General features: G+C 54.8%; 1 protein-coding gene and 1 non-coding gene across 3 annotated transcripts in view; both read left to right on the top strand.

The window, feature by feature from the left end:
• KCNK5 (potassium two pore domain channel subfamily K member 5) overlaps positions 1–20997 on the top strand; it is a 40445-nt gene that overhangs the window by 4173 nt on the left and 15275 nt on the right. The gene's annotated exons all lie outside the window — the stretch shown is intronic.
• MIR2377 (microRNA mir-2377) lies at positions 9142–9210 on the top strand. Its single transcript, NR_031297.1, has one exon. It is a non-coding gene; the product is annotated as a microRNA mir-2377 (primary transcript).

The raw sequence follows: 20997 nt of genomic DNA, 5'->3' as shown, positions 1-20997 counted from the left end.
TGAATTAGACACAGCCAGGCTCAGACTGGCCTGCTTTGGAGAAGGATGGAAAAATCCACCTTGACAAGACAGTGCGCCAGGGCCCCCAGGTCCAGCCTGACTTTAGGGGGCACTCTCAGGAGGAGATGCCCTCCAGCCAGAGTGGGATCTTGATCATTATATGGTTTTGTTTTCTGGCAGCGCCTTACCCCACAGCCTGGAGTAGGAAATGGCAATCCACCCAGGTATTCTTGCCTGGAAAATCCCATGGACAGGGAAGCCTGATGGGCTGCAGCCTGTGGGGTCCCAAAGAGTGGGACCCAACTGAGTGACTGAGAACACCCCACGGCATGCAGGATCTTAGTTCCCCAACCAGGGATCAAACCCGTTCCCCCTGCAGTGGAAGCACAGAATCCTAACCCCTGGGCCACCAGGGAATTCCCAAGAGTGGGAACTGGGAATTTATGAGGGTGTCAGAGAAGAGAGCATCAGGATGAGATTGGTGGACAGTATCACCGATGCAATGAACATGAACTTGGGCAAACTTCAGGAGATGGTGAGGGACAGGGAGGCCTGGCGTGCTGCAGTCCATGGGGTCGCAGAGAGTCGGACACGACTGGGTGACTGAACATCAACAACAAAGCAGGAGAAGAGCTGGAAGAGGAACCTAGCAGAGGGCCAGGAGGGAGACCACAGGCTTCACGATGTGGTTCTTGGGGATCCTTTGTTTCCTGGGGGTGCAGGGGTCACCCCAGGCCCTGCCCTCTGCTGGGGCCCCATCCCTAACCAGGTTTTCTTGGACTGCTCACAGAGCTGACCCATTCCTGGAAGGCTCTTGGATCCCACCGACCTCCTTACCTGCCTTGTCCTCTTCTGAGGTTTTCTGTCTGTGCCCAGTCGCTCTCCTTTTATCTTCTGGGCCCTTCACACTCCCCCACACATATTCTGGTCCATAGAGTAAGGCTGATTCCAACATTGAGGTTCTGACACCAATCCTCCTCCTAAAAGTTTTAAAAAATTTAACTACGAATCATGTAAAATTACATCTGACCGAATGCTCAGACTGGGCACATGACTTGAATTTGGTGGTGGGGGGCGGGGGGGAACCTAGGGTTAACATGAAAGCCTCTTTTGTTTCAAGCCTTGCTGGAAATTGTAAAGCGCACTGGTCCACTTAACTGCCTTTGTAAGTAAAGAGCGCACAATCGATCTTTTGATTATCCAGGATCGCAGAAGCCTCCGGGTCATTCATTCGAAACAACTCTCACCGTCTAGGAGTGCAGAAGTGGGAAGTGGAGAGGTTGGTTTTTTTGGAGAGGAAACAGAAGAGGTTCTTTCCTAAAGGCTCTCGTTTTCTTATTTTTGTTCAGCTCAACGTCGGGGGCAGCCAAAACCAAAAAAAATTCTCAGATTGATAAATCTGCTTTCGTTAACTACTCTGGTTAGAATTTTAACAGTTAAGGTGAATTTTTATTGAATCGTTTTGAGAGTTTTACTAGAGCCCTTAGGATGACTACAGATGGCATAGTAATAGAGGCTTATTGAAGGCAGAGATTAGCAAGTGTTGAAAGGTTCTCGTGGGGGTTGGGGGAGTCCTATAGGAGGGGGGCACAAGGGAGGTGATGACTGCGGCTTCTAAGTGTTTTCCTGGGGTTTTCCCCTATTTATAGTCTGGCGTTTAAAAGAAACACAGTCCTCCGATTTTGGAGGCGTGCTTGGCTGGCTCTGACCTCAGGCCAAGAGCTTTCATCTTGAACTTGGTTGTTTGCTGTTAGATTGGCCTCAGCCTGTGTGTGGTGAGGGGGCGGAGGAAGCAGGGGACAGGGAAGTACAAGGCTTTGGGGAACAGGGAAGCCAGGCTCCTGAGACGGAACCCCAAGGAGAGTCTTTGTACAAATTGAGATGCTAGAGTCAGAGAGAACGGAGTGGCCTCTATCGCTGGGGTGATAGAGAGAGGCCCGGTGAGGCCGGTGATTGTAGGAGAGCATGAAATAGCATGTGAACACCTCCAGATGTTCCTTTGGGGGAGTGGAGAAGATAGAGGCGAATCCCTTTGGAGATTTTTGCTGAGAGTCCGTCCGGACCCCTGGAATAAGTGGAGGAGCCCTGACCTCCTCGTTCTCCCCAAGGGTGCGTTGACACGGATAAGAGGACCTGCTGCTCTCAGGCAGGCGTCTTTGTCCCCGTGCCACTTGGCTTATCGGTGTGGGCCCCTTACTGTTGCTGAAAGAGTCACCATCCAAGCTGTGTGTCTGTTGGTGACGGGTGGCCTCTGAATGCATGGCACTATATCACCTTCACAGGTTGCTTATTGGAAACAGTGCTTGACACACAGGAAAGCTCATTAAGTATTAGCTGCTGCTGCCACTGAGCTTCTAAATGCCACTTCTACGCGATGCCCCTTCCATACCCCAGTGTAGAGGGCACGGAGTCAGGTCTTCCTAGAGCAGAAGAAAGGGCAACTGACTTTCTTTTCTTTTAATTATAGTGAAAAACACATATCAAAGTATACACTTTTTACCTTTTTTTTTTGAGTGCTGTACAGTAGTGTTACGTGTATTCATGTTACCATGAAACATCTCCAAAATTTTTTCATGTGGCAAAACTGAAACGCTAGACCTGTTAAACAGCTCTCCTTCCCCCCACCCACCCAGGGCTGTGTGACTACCATTTTACTTTCTGTTTCTGTGAATTTGGCTACTCTAGATACCTTACAAGTGGAATTGTATAGTGTTTGTATTTTGGTGTAAAATGGGGCAACCGCTATGGGAGACAGTATAGAGATTCCTCAAGAAATTAAAAATAGACTGCCAAGTGTGTGTCTGTGCTTCTTGCTCAGTCGTGTCTATTTCTTTGCAACTCAATGGACCAAGGCTTGCCAGGCTCCCCCAGGCAAGAATACTGGAGTGGGTTGTCATAACTTCTTCCAGGGGATTTCCAGACCCAGGGATCGAACCTGGCTTTCCTGCATTGCAGGCAAATGCTTTACCGTCTGAGCCACCAGGGAAGCTCACATGACCCAGTAATTCCACTTCTGGGTGAACCACCTTTGTATTTATTTATTTGAAGATTTTTTGGGGGAGGGGGGATGTGGACCATTCGTCTTTATTGACTTTGTTCCAATATCGCTTCTGTTTTATGTTTGTTTTTTTTGTTTTGTTTTGTTTTTTTTGGCTAGGAGGCCTGTAGGGTCTTAGCTCCCCAACTAGGGATTGAACTCGCTGTCCCTGCATTGGAAGTCGAAGTCTTAACCACTGGATGGCCAGGGAAGTCCTTCCGCCACCCTTGTAAAAAAGCTAGAGAGAGGGTAGGATGGAGCATCCATTTTCATTGCAGCCCTCCTCGGGGAGGTGTGAAACTGCCTGATGGTTCTGGGCTGCAGCCACTGGACAGAGGGGTGAGGGTCAGATGACCAGGCTGTCTGGGTTGAGCCAAAGAATTTGAACTCACCAAATTTTTGCAATTTTCCAGTAAGGGAGTAAACAGCATTTCAGAAAGATTCCTCTTCCTTCAACAGCTGTTTGCAACTTAAAAGAAGTGGAGCATTCTATTCTAAACTAACGTTTCTGTGGGCGGATCCTTTTACCCCCTTGTTGTTCTGATAAAGATGTCTCCTCCCTCTCTCCTGATGTGAGGGAGTGTGGTTTTCTCTACCAAAGCCCACAGAGCTCCCAGCCCCATAAAAGAGCCCACCCACACTCCCTTACCCAGCTTGCAGTTAGGGCACCGCTCTCCCTCCTTGTTGGTCCACGTCTGGGTCCTCTCCACTGATGACGTTCCCAGTTCCCAGAGGGCGCCTTAGTTGCTTCTTTTGGTAATCGTGGGGGGTGGGGTGCTCCAGCTCTGTATAGCTGCCTGAGGTGTCTCGCCTTTTTGTGAGCAATTCATCTGACACCCCAAACCTCAGAGACCTGGGCAGAGTTGGGGGATCACAGGGGGACCCCTGCCTGCCAGCTGTCACTTTGGTGTGACAGAAACCTAACTTCAAAGCCCCAGAAACCAGATGGGGGCTTAGCCCTCTGGAGCTCCGTCTAGCTGGGGAGAGAAACAGGGCTGTGGTGGTGAAATGAGGGGAAATATAGTCCTGGTGCCAAGTGATGGGTTGCAGATGGTGAGGCTGGAAAGATGGACGAGGGTCAGGGGGCCTCGGAGGAGTCAGTTCCTGTTTCCTGAGGGCTGCCTGTAGAGCACTGTGGCCTGTGGTGGGGAAGGATCTGGCTCTGAGCACAATGTTGTGCCTGCCCTCAGGGAGCCCCTACTCTAGAGAAAGACAGGTAAAGAGCTTGTTACCTGAGTGGTGTTCATAGGTGCAGCTGGAGGTTCCAGGCGTGTACTCTTGAGAGGTGAATTTCTGCTCTTGAACTTAAAGTGGAGGGGAGAGCATTGAGGTGGGCAGAAGCGATGAGTGGAGTGGGCTGCAGCCCCCGTGGACTTTCTGCCAAATACCTCCCAGGTGCCAGGCTGGTTCTTACCTGATCTCATTGAACCTGTCCTGTGGGTTAGGTGTTAATGCTCTGCTGAGGTCAGGGGATTTGCCCAGGATGGCATGGTTAGCTAGAGGCTGAGAGTTACCCTGCCTTGCTGATTTCAGAGCCTTGGATCTGAAGGGAGGTAGAGTCAGGAGGTGGAAGTGATGAGAGTGAGCAGGGATTGGGGCCCCGGGTGCAGTTACTGAGCACTTGCTTCACCACTGGCAGTGGGAATGGTTTGTGTGCATCATCTCGTAGTCCTGGGGCAACCCTCTGCTGGAGGGTTAGCAACCCCACCTTAGGGCAAGAGCAGCAGAGTGGCTCCTACAACTTCACTCTTTTGCCTGAGACTGTACAGCTAGGAGGTGGAAGAAAATGGATTTGAGCCCAGAGCCCACACTATGAAACATACAAAAACAAGGAGCAAAGGCACGGAGGTGGGAAAGTACAGGGTGTGTGTGGTGGCTGCAGAACCCTAGGGTGCATCGGGAGGTTCTCTGTGTAATTGGCTGAATACTTAGCCATGTGACTTTGAGCAAGTCAGTCTCCTAATCTGTGAAAGGGGACTACAGTATAGCATTGCCCTCATTCCTGCAGAATCCATGTAAACACACTTGAGCAGCCCAAGCAACTGGTGATTTCCTCTGTTAGCTGCTGCTCTTGTTACCCAAAGCTTGGCCTGTCTGTACACCAGTCCTGAATCAAATCCCAGAGACAGTTTTGGCTGAAGTAGAAAAGGATAGCTTTATTGTGTTTTGCCAGGCAAAGGGAAACACACTGAGCCTCTGCCTCGAAAAAAATAGGTGTCTCTCGAAAAAATAGGTGTCTCCCATCAAAGAACTTGATAAAGGTTTAGAATAGTGAGTCGAAAGTGGGGTCTCTTTGATGGGATTAGGGTGTGCAGAGTTTCGGGTGGTCAACTCCTAATATTGATAAGTTTCTCTGGTCCCTTTAATCTTGCCTCAGGTTGTTCCTTGGCTGCTCCTTCCCTGATTAGCCGCTGTTCCAAATCTGCCCTTTGGAACTCGGGGAAGGTCATGGAGGCTGGAGTCTTGCCTACAAGAAATGGGGGACAGAAAGACGTCCAAGCCTGGGAGTCCCACAGGGCCGTACTTGGTTTCACTCTGGCACCTCCATCTCTGGGCTAGGGGCTGTTCCCGATGCCTACTTCAGGCCCCACCATCTATTGAGCTCCCAATCTGGGGATGGAGACACGGATGATAAAGCCCACCAGAACTCCTGGTGGAGTCACCCACCATTTTTCATTTCCTGCAGACTCACCCACCTCCCAGGAGAAAAGGAAGGTGTATCGCCTCTTGCCTTCCAGCAGAGCCCTGCCTCCTCCTCTGGAGAAAGGGGACGAGTCCTGGCTTATCCCAGGCCTGGGTTAAACCTCTTCCCTTCTGGAGGATCCTGGGTCCAGATGACCTCACGGGTGACATCCCTGGAGGGTTGGTCACACCGGATGTGGGGTCTAAGTTGTGCCCTCCTTGGGGTCAGACACCACCCACCTCCCCTCTCCATGGGTCCTTGATAGCCAGGTCCCGTTGATTGGCTTTGAAGTGTACATTCTGTTTTTCCCCTTCTCTCTAAATATTTGGGTTTCCTGCTGAAATATTTAGGCAGGATTGTGTACTTCTGGCTGTTGTCACCTCCCATGGCACTCTGTAATCAGGCTGCCTAGCTGGCCCCTCCTGTTAGGAAGAGGCTTGCCCCCAAGCTCTGTGAGAAGAGGCAGGGAGGGGCTGACCTGGGGGCAGGGTCAGCCTGGCTCTTCCTGTAGCCTAGTGGCTGGTCCTGTGGGTTGCCTGGGGACTGGTAGGCCACAGCAGCTGGTGAGGACTCAGTGGAGCCCCTTCCTCTGCGTGTGTGCCCAGTGCTTGGGGCCAGAGCTGGGGCTGGGAAGCCCTTGTCTGAACCACTGTGCAGGGAATAGCTGGTGCTAACTCGAGTTCTGATTCTCCCTGCAGTACTGGTTTGTGCTTTGTGACCTGGTCAGATTTCGCCTCTCTGGACTCCACTTCCCTGGACTCTGTGTGTGTGGTAGTTGCTTAGTCGTGTCCAACTCTTTGCAACCCCATGGACTATAGCCTGCCGGGCTCCTCTGTCCATGGGATTCTCCAGACTAGAATACTGGAGTGGGTGGCCATTTTCCTTCTCCAGGGGATCTTACTGATCCAGGGATCGAACCTGGGTCTCCTGCATTTGCAGGCAGATTCTTTACTATCTGAGCTATAGGGAAGTCCCACTTCCTTGGAGTAAGTTCATCCATTCATTCAAGAAGGCTTAGCAGGCCTCTTAAATTAGGCCTAGCTAGACTGCATACTTCTCTGCTAGATTGCACACTTCCCTGGTGGCTCAGACAGTAAGGAATCTGCCTGCAATGCAGGAGACCCCGGTTCGATCCCCATGAAGTCACAATGAGTCGGACACAGATGAGTGACTAGCACACACATACCCAGCATAGACCACAGGAGCTCCATGTGGGCATGCCCCACACCCTGGAACAGGAGCCTCCCTACCTGGGTTCTAGCCTGGTAAGCGACTTGCTTGGAATCTGTCTGTGGGACCCCTGGGTGCCCAAGCAATGTACCTGGCTCTGGTTGGGAGGCAGACAGCTGTGTGGGCCTTTGGGTTGGAAGTCTAGTCACAAGGGACCCAACCTCCTACAAACTCAATGGCTATGAGTTTGAGCAAACTCTGGCAGATAGTGAAGGACAGGGAAGCCTGTCGTGCTTCAAGTGCATGGGGTCGCAAAGAGTTGGATATGACTTAGCCATTGAACAACAACAAGCCTCCTGTAAGGTCAAGGTGGTTACCTGGGTAAACTGAGCCAGGACAGGTTCTGGCCCCAGGGAGCAGAAGGGAGGCGGCTTTATCAAAATTAAGCTGCATGAGGTGGGGCCACGTTGCCTGGTGGTCAAGCATAGGCTTTCAAGTCACACAGCCTTCGAAAGCTGGACCCCGAGCCTCTGGCTTCATCAGAAAGTGATGGTTCCCATCTCGCTGGGCACAGAGACCACCCAAGGACTCATGTGGAAGGTGCACTCCGACCTTTTCTCCTTTGAGGGACTTTACAAGACCAACAGCTCTGCCTCTCTGGGTCTGTTTATCTCCAGGAGTCCCCTTACTCCTTTCCCCTGGGATTAGCAAGACCCCTCGTAGTGAGCAGGTGTAGCAGGCCTGTCCTCCCCACGGGGGGTGATTTCTGCTTTCAAGGAACTTGAGACAGAGTGGAGACCCATTCCTTCGTCCGTGCGGATGTTTACCCAGTGTGTGTGCAGGCCTGGTGGAAACCTACCACAAAGAGGATGAGCAGGTCCTCCCGCCTGTCGGGGAATGTCCCCAGACCACATGCCCTGGAAACCATGGGGGCACGCGGACGTGCAGGGGGGCGGGGGGAGAGGCAGGGAGGAAGGAGGAAGGCAGGGCTGTTGCTGGCCCTTTGGCATGACTGCAGCCTGCCCTGGGCCTTTTCCACCCCTCGGCCCTCCCGGGGCTGAGCTGACTGGGATGTCGGCCCCAGGGGATGGAGCAGGACTGTTGCACAGTGTTGCCTGCAGCACCTGGGTGACCTAGGGTTTGCACCCCCTGCCCCCCTCGGGTTCCCACCCTTGGCCTTACTACAGGCTTCTGCACAGCCAGTCCTCTGAGGTGCCTTCCTGTGACCTCTCTGAGGTCTGACTGGGGAATGTCATCCCATTTGCTTGATGGGAAAACTGAGGCCTGGTGAGAAGCGTTTATTCACTTATTTATTTTGGCTGTGGTGGGTTTTCTTTGCCTCATGCAGGCTTTCTGTAGTTGTGATGAGTGGGGTCTCCTCTTCATTGCGGTGCCCAGGTTTCTCATTGCAGTGGCTTCTCGTGCAGCTCAGGTTCTAGGCTCACAGGCTTCAGTAGTTGTGGTGCACGGGCTTAATTGCTCCACGGCATGTGGGATCTTCCCTGACCAGGATTGAACCTGTGTCCCCTGCATTGCAAGGCACATTCTTAACCATTGGACCACAGCCTTTAAATCAAAGCCCTGAACAGCCTTTAAATCAAAAATCTTCATGTGTGTTGGATTGCAGAGCCTTTATTTCACTTACACTAACCTGGCCTGATTTCCTAACCTGCCCCACCCCAGCACACCCTTTCCTGGAGCACCAGTTTCCCTACCCACTAGTGAGTTTTTCTGGAATAAGAGGCAGAGGTTGAAATTGTGGTCAACCCCCTCACCACACAGGGTTTGGGGGGCCATCCAGAGCCTGGGGCAGAAATGACCTGATGCCTCACTGGTCCTTCACAGGACCCTGCTCCCCAAGGGTTTGAGCCTAAGGAGGTGTTGTTGGCTGGTTTCTTGGAGGCTGGCAGGGATGGGGGAGGAGGAGGGCCTGGCTCTGGGTGCTCCTCCTGGCAGCAAGTCATAAAATGTGAAGCTGTAGGGAGCTTAGTGGTTATCTAACTAGCCTCCCTTTACAGTCCTGGAGCCAAGGCCTTAGGAGGTTATGTAACTTTTCCAAGGTTACTGTGCTTTCCAGGGTGGGGCAGGTACAATAAAGGAGTAGGTATTGCTAAGTGAGGCAGTTGGGGAAGGCTTCTTGGAGGCAATGGCCTCAGAAAGTGGGAGGTGATCACTGCTGCAGCAGTTAGGGATTCTGATAGAGTTGCATCAGGACCACCGATTCAGAAAACCTGTCATGGTTTCCCCCGCAGACTTAGACCACACGGGGAGAGCAGAGTCCAGAGCACATGGGCCACTGCACAGACCTAGGCTCTGAGTCCGATCCTTGCCAAGAGCCAGGGTCCTTGCAGCGGCCCCAAAAGATCTAGACTCTGCTCCCCGTGGGGTCTTGCTTCTGTCTGGATCCCTATGCTTGATCCCTGCTGCAGACTGGAGGCCATGCCCCTAGGGTGAGGGGGCTGTCTAAAACCCTGCACGCCCACAGCACGTCTCAACCTTTACCAGGAACTCAGGACTGTGTCCGCTGATGATGTAAGTCACCTTGCAGTTGGTGGCAGAGAGAGGCGTTCCAGCCGTCACTCGACAGCAGGGACCGCAGCTGGCACCTGGTGAAGGAAGGGCAGGTGGGAGCCGCCCCACACTGCAGGGACTCCCGACGGGGACCATAGGCACTGTGCAAATTCATGTGCAGATAAGACAACTGAGGCAGAGGATTAAATAAGTCTTTCCGGGTCACGCAAAAGCTAGTTAGTCGGCCTGAACCCAAGCCTCTGGGTTCAGAGCCTGGGAGAGTTGCCCCGTTTAGACTCCGTGGTGTCCTAAATCAGGGCCTCTTTTACCAGCTGTGCTGGGCCACCAGCCCCTCCTAGAGACTGGCTTTCTCCTTGGACCCTGTTGGCTCTGGCCGCCCCCTCCCCGCCCCCTCCGCCCCGAAGCACACCGGGCTTGCTCACTGGGCACCGCTGGGCACCGCTATCTTCAGCCTTTGTGGGTCCTGACATCGCTGTTTCCTGACCTGGTTCAGGTCTGTTCACCATTTGCAGTGTGAAAGGTTTGAAAGCAGGAGAAACCTGGGTTAGGTAAGTAGGTGCCACAGTTCAGGGCAGGTGCCGTCAGCTCCATCCCTGCCCCCCAGCCCGCTCCCCTGGCCTCCTTATGGACCTGTCAGGCCCTGACCCTGCAGGATTTGTGGGTCAGGGCAGCCAGAGTCCAAGCTTTCAAGAAAAAAAATCAAAGACCTGGAAGGGGAAAGTACAGCTTGCCTCTTGGCCATGGGGTTCCTGTCTGAATCTCCCCAGCAGCTACAGCCACACTTGTGACTCGTCCCCCACTTGGCTTCCCCAGGGCTAACCCCTCGTGGGACTGTGGTCTCCCCCTGGGGAGGGGACAGCTCTTGCCTTGCCTTTCCCGCCACCCGCTCAGATCTGTCTGCACGACTGGGGTCAGGCTGGCTATTTTACGGCGAGCAGAGGACCCCCAGGGTGGGTGAGCCCTTGGCTTGGGTGCCCCTTGTGTCTCATTCAAGGTTCTTGCTCCCCCCATGCCTCTGGCTGCAGGACGGCACCTGTTCAGACTCTCCGGAGGAGAAAGAACAGCAGCCCCGTGCCCTCCCCGTAGCTCCTGTTCAAATAAAACTCTCTCGCCTGCCTCCCGGGTCGAGGAATGCATCCTGACAGTGTTAGCTTTGGATGTGTGCCCTGTACCGCCCACCCCCACCCCCAGCATCCCTTTGGAGCAGCGGGTGGAAGGGCTGCCTCTGGCCAAGGGAGAGTGCTGAGTGGGCTGAGCTCGCTGGTGCAGTAATGTCTTGTCAGCACCCCCCGGGGAGCAGGAAAAGGGAGGGTGTCCTGGTTATCAGCTTTTCAACACCCTACCTCCCCAGCCCCCGGGGACTCGAAGACAGCCGGGTCCTGGGCCTGGCTGAGCGGACTTGCTGTGTGACTAGGCAGGATCCCCGCCTCTCTCTGAGCCAAAGGATTTCTTCACTAAGGCCAATTAGAGTCTCACTGAACGCCAGCACTTTGCCCAGTGCTAGTTCAAGGTTTGTGGGAATTATGAGCCATATTTAGACATTAGCCTTGCCTTTGAGGTTGGGCCAGGCCTGATGGCTCAGCTGGTAGAATCTGCTTGCAATGCGGTAAACTCAGGTTCGATCCCTGGGTCAGGAAGATCCCCTGGAGAAGGAAATGGCAACCCACTCCTGGAGTATTCATGCCTGGAGAATTCCATGGACAGAGGAGTCTGGTGGGCTACAGTCCATGAGGTCACAAGAGCTGTACGTGACTTACCTACCTACCTACCTAAGGCCCTGCGATGTATATGAAGGATTATGCAGGTGCAGCAGCCTTTCATATGCTCCGAGGTAGAAATGTTGCTGTAGGTGGGGGTTGGGGGGAGATGCCAGGGAGGGCTCCCCTGACCTCGAGGGTTGCCTTCTATTGAGCCCCCTCATTTTCTGAGCACCTCCTTGCCCCCACATTAGAGCACATTGCTCTGGGGTTGTGCCTTGTCTGCACCCCTTCCCCCCTCCCATCAGGCCCTCGACTGTGCCCCACCGGATCTGAACTCTCGCTGTGTGAGAGGGTAATGATTAATGGACATCCGAGCCACGATGCCATATCTCCCTCTCCTTTGGCCTCTGTCTCCCAGTCCCCACATCGCAAAGGTAGGACCGTCAGAGCCCACCTCCAATCTGGAAAACTCCTGTCATTCCAGAGGGGGCCGTGCCTGGCCAGATGCTACCCCGACCCCACAAGAACTCTGGGACGGCCCCCTACCCCCACCCCACCCTGCTGCTGTGCACAATGCACCTGAGCCGGGCACTCTGTCCTCTGTTGGGGTAGGTCCATAGGTTGCCTGGAGAAGTGCGTCAGTCCCCCTCCCCCACGCCCTGCCCCCTCCGCACCCCAGGTGTGCGTGTCTGGACCCAGAGCTGGCTCCCCAGGCCCGCGCCAGGGCAACTTCCAAGTCATGTGGGGAGGCTAGAGGGGGCACTTTTGAGTCCTGCTCTAGACAGTGCCCGCCTCCACCAAGCCAGGGGTTCAGAGTTCACAGGTTTCAGTGAACGGGCACGCCTGCTCTTTTTGGAATGCCCCAGAGCCTAGAGCTGCCTGATCCCCTGTCTCTCCTACTTGCTCTGTGTTGGAGTCATTGTGTACAAGTCTGAAAATTTTCCCTTCCCGAAGCTGGTTTCTATCTGTGCACACACTCTCCACTCCCCACCCCCACAGCACCCCGCCACGCTTCCCTGCCCCACCCCACTGCTCTGCTTATAGTTGGATCCCTGCTTATTGAGCAACCCGGTGGGCTCTGACCTGGGGACTGGAAGACCCTCAGACAGACCAGCAGGGGCATCTGCTGGGGGCCTGGAATAGGGGGGTGGGGGTTTCCAGGGCTTCAATTTGGTGTTCTCGGTGGGGCTGAGCCATGAGCCAGACTGGAAGTGAGACAGAAACGAGATGGGGGTGAGGGCAGCCCAGACTCGTTTTCGGAGTTGGTGCCGAGTTAGGGTTGAATCACTGAAACTCGATGTGAAATCAGAAGGCGAGCAGCGCTGAATTGGAGGCAGGGTTATTGATGCCTTTTCTTTCTCTGCCTCCCTAATTTTCTGAAATGCTGTTGTATTGCAATTGTACTGTGAGAAATTGGATTTTCTGAAAGGGTAAGATGCATCAGCCGCTTCTACCCTGGCTATTTTTAATGCGTGAGGTACACAAAGCACAAATAAACATGGGTTTAACCACGGCGCACACTCTGAAAACCAGTATCACTTCTGAAATTGCTAAACAATGTGTGATTGTTTTTCAGTTTAGCTGCCAGAGGGCTGACTTCCTGGGCAGCAGGGCTGTTGACCACTTTGAAGAGAAGGGTCTCAAAGACTGGGGAAACCAGGCGGGCTTTCAGTGTGCAGACCAAGAAGTCTGAGATTGGACACAGTCTGGTAGTCACCAAGAAGAGAGAATGGTTCCCCAGGAGAAGGCTTGCAGAGCTGGGGGAGTCCCAGGAGCTGTCCCCTGTGTTGGGGTCAATGTCTCCTACAAGGAAAGGGGTGCTCCAGAGACCAAGGCCTCAGTGTATATTCAGCTCTTACAATTCCCACTGGGGCCCAGGAAGACTTTGCCTCCTTGCCTTTTGGGATGGACCGTTCCCCCCAACCCCACCACCACCACCACCAAAAAAAATATACCACAGGCAAAGGAAAGATTTGGGACAGCCCACGACCACACATGTCATTCAGAGTCAAGAGTACGCTACAGACCGTGATCCAAGGCTTGGGTGAGCCCTGGGGGTCCGGGGGAAAGCAGGCCCTCCCTGCCTAAGTAGATGTTCTGTGTCTGACTGCATCAGTATGGTAATCACCACTCACAGGCCACAAATCGGTTTTAACATGATGTTACTAACTATTGTACCTGTTTAGTTTTTAATTAAAATTAATAAAATTTAGAGACTTCCCTGGCAGCTAAGACTGTGCTTCCGGTGCAGGATGGGGTGTGGGTTCGATCCCTGGTCAGGGAGCTAAGATTCCACATGCCGCACAGCATGGCCCCCAAATTAAAAAAAAATAGAATTAATAAAATTTGAACTTAGTTCCTCCATCACACTGCCCACGGTCCGAGGGCTCAGTAGCCACAGGGTTCCCTCAGCACAGAAAGTCCTACTGGGCAGTGCTAGAATGCTAGTGGAGTCTGTTGAGGTTCCTAAGGGCACATTGGCTTCTCTTGATGTCTCGTTAGATTCCGTCCTGCTCTGGGGTGGGTGAGGGCAGAGCTGGCCGGCAGCCTTGGAGTGGGGAGGGTGATGTGCTGAGAACCCATAGATGGAGCAGGTTGCCCCGTCCCCCTCGGCGGGACACTTGCAAGCTCCTCGGAGGTGAGCATCCCCCAGACTGGTTGATGGAAAGCGTGGGTTTGCCAGGGTCTGTTGACTGTCCTGCCCACTCCGTCCCTCCAGACTCAGGTGAGTGTGTTTGGCAGGGACTGTCCCGGCCTCGCCTTGGCTTGCCTGCTGCTCCCTCCTGCTGTCTTCCCATGTCGTGTAACGCCTCCCATCTGCCTGTCTGTCCTTAGATGCGAGGTCCAACTGGGAGGGGCCTGTGTATTATTGTCTCTTCTTTTGTGCTCAGCAAGTACTTAAGGAGTCAATCGACCTGAGCTGCGTAGACCTGAGCTGCGTAGTGCGAGGAAAGATTGCCTGGGACTCTGGTCGCATCCCTCCTTGGGTTAGCTTAGGTTGGGTGGTTGGTTCTGTACGGGCACTGGGGGCTGGTGTCTGGTCAGCTGTGGCGTGTGTACTGGGAGTGTGTGAATGACAGGGAAGCCTGGCGTGCTGTAGTCTGTAGGGTCGAGAAGAGTCGGATGTAACTTAGTGACTGAACCACAACCTAGGGGTGGGAACAACTCCAGAAAGGGGAATGGCTCAGGGCCTCCTAGTGGGAGGAACGGTGAAAGGAGCCCCATTCCATCTGGTCCTCACATCACCCTGCTGTTTCTGGGAGGTGACCCATGGGGCAGAGGGCAGGCTGTGTCTTGGAAGCCCACTGCTAGGTCTCTAGCTTAGACCTAAGCGGCCCAGATGAGACTGCCATCTTCAGCAGACCTGGAGGTAAACGGACCTCCCTGGACAGACCTGAGAAGTCGCCATGCCAGCTGCCACTCAAAGTATTTCATGAGAAACTTGGTTCTGCAGGGGGGCAGGATGTAGCCACTTGAGGAGCAGGTCTCGCTCCCCCGCTGACCCTTTCGTGACTTGGAAATCTGCTGGCATTTGCCTTCCTGTCTTTGAGCCTCCCCTGGCCACACACAATGCACCGGGAGGCTGGGAGAAAGCCTTACCGCCGACAGCAGCAGGCATTTAGAAACTAGGAGTTCCAAGTCGGGGGCGTCTTCAGCTTTATTGGCGCACCTGCTTCATGCTCATCACGTTCATGTCTATTGAGCCTTTCGACCCATAACCCTGTGAATTGATGGGGGAGGCGAGGGGGCAGCACTGTCTTCCATCAGATCAGTCAAGAAACTGAAGTCATGATGAGGAGGGCCAGGAAACAGCTGATACTGTGCAGGCCTGGGTTTCAAAAGTTCCTGCACGATCCTAGGAAGGTTAAGGGCTGCCAGAGCCTGGGTGGGTGTTAGGGGGGTTAAGCAGGCTTGGAAAAGGCCCTGGCTTAAAATCACAGCCCTGGTGAAGGAGAACGAGAGAACGTGTGGCCTGGTCTTGGTCCTTCTTGCCTCCCGGTGTCTCACCATGGGGCTGTCTCAGAGTCTGGGTTCTCCCACTGCACCACTGGGGGAGTTTCCATTTCCTGTGTCCTCGCCTGTCCCTGGTCCTGGGCCCCAGGTCAGAGGACGGGAGGTTTTCCTAACCCCCACCACAACCCCTCCCCTCAGCTCAGCCTCTAGAGGTGTGAAGAGGGTTGGCTGTACTTTTCCATACCTTCGTACAAAACAGTTCTGTGTTGCTTTACCCTGGTCATGCCCCAGTCAGCCCACGATGGGGCGGCGGAAGTGGGGTGGCCTTCTGTCCCCCAGGGTGGAAAAAGCAGAGGTAGCTGCGCCTTTGTGCTTTATGCTGGGCAGCAAAGGCAGGGGTGGTGGAGTGGCCGGGGTCGGGGGCACGGGTTGCGTGTATCGGGCTCTGTTCCTTCCCCCCTATTTGGGGGTCTCTTTCATTTCTCATCCCTGTGATCTCCAGATAGGGCCCTTGGTGGCTGGAGCCCTGATTCACCTGGTGTGGTGCCATATCTGTGTCCGGCCGCCCGGCCGGGGGCTTGAGGAGTCTGCACCTCAGGGCATCCGGCCCAGGGATGCTCACAGTTGTCAGCAGCGTGGTCTTGGCCCTGGTCTCTCATTGTGTCTTCTGGCGGTGAGAGCCATCGAGGCAGAAGGCTCCCCACCCTGCAGAGAGTACCACTCACCCCAAGACGCTTGTGCCAGCACGCTGGTGGTTCCTTGTGCGATTTATTCCAGAGACGATGGAGACCAGCTGTTGTCCGTCTCCAGCTGGAGACTGAACCAAAGGAAATGGGCTTGGACTGCAGCCGGTGGGGGGATTTAGGTTGGAGGCAGACAATAAGGAAGGGTTTTGTGGCAGGTGGCTGGCTCTCGGGGCTCCTGCAGGGGGCTTTGTGGAGAGGGAAGAGGGTCAGGTCAGGTCATGCGTGGAGGCAGTAAGGCCAGGCTGGGGCGGACAGGGGTGGTTTGTAATAAACCGACAGGGAGGGTGACCTCATAGGTATGGAGCGGCTCTGCTGCTACTCCTCATGCAGGGCTAATACCACCGCCTAGTATCTTTCTGGCTTTTTCTTGTTTTCATTAGTGAAGAGGTTTACAGTTTAACCACCTGGTCATCTTAAACAAATGATGATAAATGGGTAGACTTAATAATCCCTTATCATCAGAACCCTAAACTTCAAGGATGGGCAGTTACTTATTACCCGGAGCTGCGGTCACAGCGAAGGGACCGGGAAAGAAAGAGAGGCAGATGGAGAGACCGCTCTCAGGGCCCCTGGGTGGGGACAGTTTGCTGGGGGTCTGGGGTGTGGTCCTCTGAGGGCCAGAGGTGAGGGTGTCAGCCACATCCTTCTCCCAAGGGCACGGGCATACCCGGGTGGCATGAATGTGGGGTTGGTGGGGGCAGCTTTCATCTCCTGGAGAGGGGGATCCGGGGGTGTTGGTTGCGGGGGAGCCTTGTCCTCAGGATCCCAGGAAGAACAGAGCTTCATTTTTTTCCCCCTCCCCTGCCTCCAGGCCCCCACCCTTCATCACCCACCCGCCTCTTCCCTCCGGAATCCTGATGGTTCCAAAGTCTGCTGTGCAGCTGAGTCACCAGGGCTGGGACCTCTTGGGGCTCCAGACTTGCAGACAGGTGGGGTGGGGTGGGGTGACAGGCACACTGGGCAGAGAAACACAAAGCCATCACCCTGGGCCGGCCATCTCTGCCAGGACTGCCCATCTCATCCAGCCGGAACCTGTGTTAAATAACAGAATCAGCACCCACCTCCGTGCCCTGGAAGGTGTATGTCTCGGAGACTGAGTCCCTCGTTTGGCCAATACTGAGTACCTGCCAGTGCCAGGTTCTGGGAATGAGGAATGAGCGAAACCTCTTTCTCTGAAAGCCTTCAGAGCTTGTGGTCTACCAACCAGACAGCAGATCCTAATAGAGCATCCTGGGGTGTGGGGCGATAAGTGCTGTCCCAAGCTCTGATCTTCCTTCCAGGTAGTGGCCGCCAGGAAGGGGGGGCGTTCCTGGTGACCCCTGCCCAGCTCTGTGTCTACAGCTCTGGAGGCCCTGTGCCCTGGGCACAAACCCCAGGAATGGAGAGGACCTCACCAGCCCCCTGTTCTTCCCAGTTTACTTCTCTGCCCAGCACACGCCCTGTATGCCCAGCACCACTACACATCATTTCACGTAATCTGCATCCCAACCCAAGAGAGTCTTGGTGCCCCCGCTTTCCAGAGGTGGAAGGGGAGGCTCAGATTGGTGAGAGGGCATGCCCCAGGTGACCCGCTGGTGGGCCATGGAGCCAGGGCTTGAAGCCACGTGTGTCTGCGCCAAAGTCCAGTCTTAGCTCCTCTGCCCCGGGGCTGCCTGCAGAGGGTCCCGACTTGACGGGTGTGGTTTCCCAGTGGGTTAGCTGTCCCAGCGTGTGTCGTCCAGGCTGCTGTGAAGACAGGGAAGGGAAGCTGGCACAGGGAGGGGGCTGCTGATGAGCCCAATCTCCGTCAGGTCGTCAGCCCAGGACTGGGACACGGCGGATCAGCAATTCCTGTGACCTCCTTTGTGGCCTGCTTGAGCGCGGTTTTTAGAAACCTCGAGGGGCTGGTGGCTTCCCTTGCTTGCTCCTTGTCTCTGGGGAGGAGGCGGGCGACACAAGCAAACACTCATCTGGTAGAATCGCAGGCTTAAACCTTACACCCTTTTATAGCTCTCCGTCACCCGTGTCTGCCCCTCTCCTGTCACTCACCTTCCTTGCTCCACTTTGGTTGGCATTTCTGAGCCTCACCCCAGGTGGGGGGCGAGATGGATAGTCAGCTTGTTTGGTGGAGAGGGCCCTCCACTGAGAGTCAGGGGGCTTTCGGCTGGTTCTGCTCTGTCCTTTGTCGTGAGCTTGCTGTGTGACCTCTTCTGTGTCACTAACCCTCTCTGATCAGTTTCCTCAGCTACGAAATGGAAATACAGTGTCCACGTTGCTTGCTTAGCCTACAGGGTCTTGAGTCTCGAATGAAATTAGGGCCAGAAGAGTTGCTGGTAGGAAAGATACCTGATGAAGGAGGGAGATGCTGGCTCTTCCTCCAGAGCCTTATTACAAAGGAGCTGAATGGGGCCCAGAAAGGTTTGTCAGCTTGGAAAGAATAAGCCAGGAGCCAAATCTGCCGCAGGGACCTCTCGCTCCCTGGCAACCCACACCCCTATGGGAAAGGAGGGCCTGTTGGAGGGGTCCTGGCTGATTAATTTCCTGCCTTTGAGTTGTTGGCCCAGAAGTTGGGAGATGTCTCTTGGTATCCATCAAAGTAGAAAGACATCCACATCCCCAGGATCTAGATTCTGGGGCCAGGGAAGGGGCCTGGTCATGAATCCAGGCCAAGCATCCCAGACAGGGCAGAGATGCCAGCATAAGGCCATAAACCAGGTCACAGCCACCCCGGAGCACGGCAGTGGTTGTGATTTGGGGATCAGGAAGCTGCAGGTGGGTGAAGGGTGTCCTTCTTGTCACTTAAGCCTCACTGGACGTGCCACCTGCCCCGAGTCCTTCAGAAAATGAGGCAGGGAGTGGAGTCTGAGAACACGGCTCTGCGGGTCATCTGGTGTCTCTGTTTGGGTGGGCGGGGGTTCTTTGCTACTCCCCCGGGTCGCTCTCGGGCAGCACAGCTGTGGCACCAGAACTGGCCCTGGAGGTCCCCTGTGTCCGCTCACACCGGGATTTCCAGCGTCACTCGTCAGCTCGGCCCTCCAGGTGCCTGAGAACACTTGCTGACATCCCATCCTGAGCTCCGGCCCCTCCAGCCCTAGTCTGTTTGCTTTAGCCAAACCCACAGCCTTCCAGTGGGGCAGCCGATCCCTGCAGGGCTCTGCCCTGGCCTCCGCTCTCACGGAGAGGCGCCCAGCTGCCCCAGGGGAGGAGGAGGCGTGTTACCGACCCAGCCTGAGAACAATGGGGGCAGGGTCACCTGCCTTGTTTTCATTGTCCCTCCTGAGAGCAGACAGGCTCCCGGGCCTGAGAAAGTCGGAAACCCAGGTTTCTGCTGAAAACGCGCTTACCTCTGGCCCGGGCTTTCCCCACGACCGTGAGACCTCTCCGTGCCTCTGGGCTCCGCAAGCTGCTGAGAGATGGCCCTGGAGGGGAAACCCGAAGGCAGATGGGAGGACAGCCATCCATCGCTGGCTGCCGTGCTGACCCCTGGGGCGGGCTGGACTGGGCCTTCCCCGTAACTAGAAGAGAGGATGGTTTGGGTCTGGGACGGTGGTTTTGAAATGGGCTGCACATGATATTAGTTATCTGGGACAGCTTTTCAGCAACTTGGTTCCCAGTCCACACCCCAGACCATTTCTGTCTGAATCTCCCAGGGTAGCACCCAGGCAGGAGTATTTCCCCAAGCTGCCCCCAACCCCTGGTGGTCTCCACCTGCAGCCTGGTTAAGAAGCAGTACTGGTGACCCCTCCCCTTGGGAGATGTGTTGTGGGTGGGGTGGGGTGCCTCTTTCCACCTTGCCTGATGAGGATGTGTGGGTTTCTGGGGTTGGGGAGGGATTGTATTTTGTACCCCAGGGCATCCTCCGGTTGCTGTTTCCTCCCTGGGCTGAGGGAGGGCAGCCTGGCTGGCACCAGGCACAGTCCTTTAGGGACCAAGGCACAGTGAGGCGCCTTCCTCATCCTGCAGTGGGGTCTGGGGGGATCGAGGAAGGAAGTGGGGTGAAGAATAAGACTCGCTTCTGACTCAAGCAGCCTGGCTTGCTGGGGCCTCGGGAAGAGCTGGAGCTGGTGGCCAGTAGGCTGAATCCTGAGAATGAAAATGTATTTTCTCAAATGGGCTGTGGATTTTTTTTTGCGGGGGAGACAGGGAGAATGGAGCTTGGGAGGTGCTGAACTAGGCTCAGAAGTTATAGTTCTGGACAAAGGAAAATATGAATTATACAAAAGTGTCACCTGCTTAGACAGGGGGACCCCTGTGGTCCTAAGCCAACTTTGGTTCCTGGAGAAACTCAGTAAGTGACCTGAACTGAACCAAGGTCTTCAGACCCTACCTTAACTTCCTAGTGTACCAACCAAGTCTCCAGCAATTTGTCTTTCCTTCTTGGCTCCCCTGGTGGCTCAGATGGCAGAGAATCTGCCTGCTGTGCCAGGGACCTGGGTTTGATCCCCAAGTCATGAAGATCCCCTGGAGAAGGGAATGGCTTCCCACTCCTGTTATTACTTACCTGGAGAATTTCATGGACAGAGGAGCCTGGCAGGCTACAGTCCACGGGGTCACAAAGAGTCAGACATGACTGAGCGGCTAACACTTTCTTTCTACTGAAAACGTAATAGGTATTCGGGTAGACACTGGAGCGGGCTTCCCTGGTGACTCAGTGGTAAAGAATCTGCCTTCCAATGCAGGAGACTCAGGCTCAACCCCTGGTCTGGGAAGATCCCCTGGAGTAGGAAATAGCAAGCCACTCCAGTATTCTTGCCTGGGAAATCCCATGGATGGAGGAGCCTAGCAGGCTGCCGTCCATGGGGTCGCAAGGAGTGGGACACGACTGAGCGACTAAACAACAGGCGTCGGAGCAAAACCGAAAAAGCAGATAAGCAGGATTGGAGCAAAAGTGAAAATGCAGATAAGCAAAACACAAGTCTACAAAGTCCACACTGCAAGGGCCCGGGTCAAGTCTTAACAGAGACAAGATGGGGCCCTGCCCCCACGTCCCTGCACCTGCCCCACAGACACCTGCTGTCCGCCTGGGAGAGTCAGGGCCGGGGGAGCCGGGCCCACAGCTGGGAGGCATGTGTCAGGGTGGTGCCGTTGGGCCCCGGCCAATGCCCGGCTCCTAAACCAGTCCTGCCCTCCGAGCCACACCTGGTCACCTGGGCTGCGGGGAGCGGGGCGGGGGAATACCGAGGATCCTGCGCATCT

The sequence above is a fragment of the Bos taurus genome, chromosome 23 (genome assembly GCF_002263795.3).
Source record: "Bos taurus isolate L1 Dominette 01449 registration number 42190680 breed Hereford chromosome 23, ARS-UCD2.0, whole genome shotgun sequence".
Lineage (NCBI taxonomy): Eukaryota > Metazoa > Chordata > Mammalia > Artiodactyla > Bovidae > Bos > Bos taurus.
The sequence above is the reverse complement of the archived record's forward strand: the minus strand, read 5'-3'. Positions and strand labels throughout refer to the sequence as shown.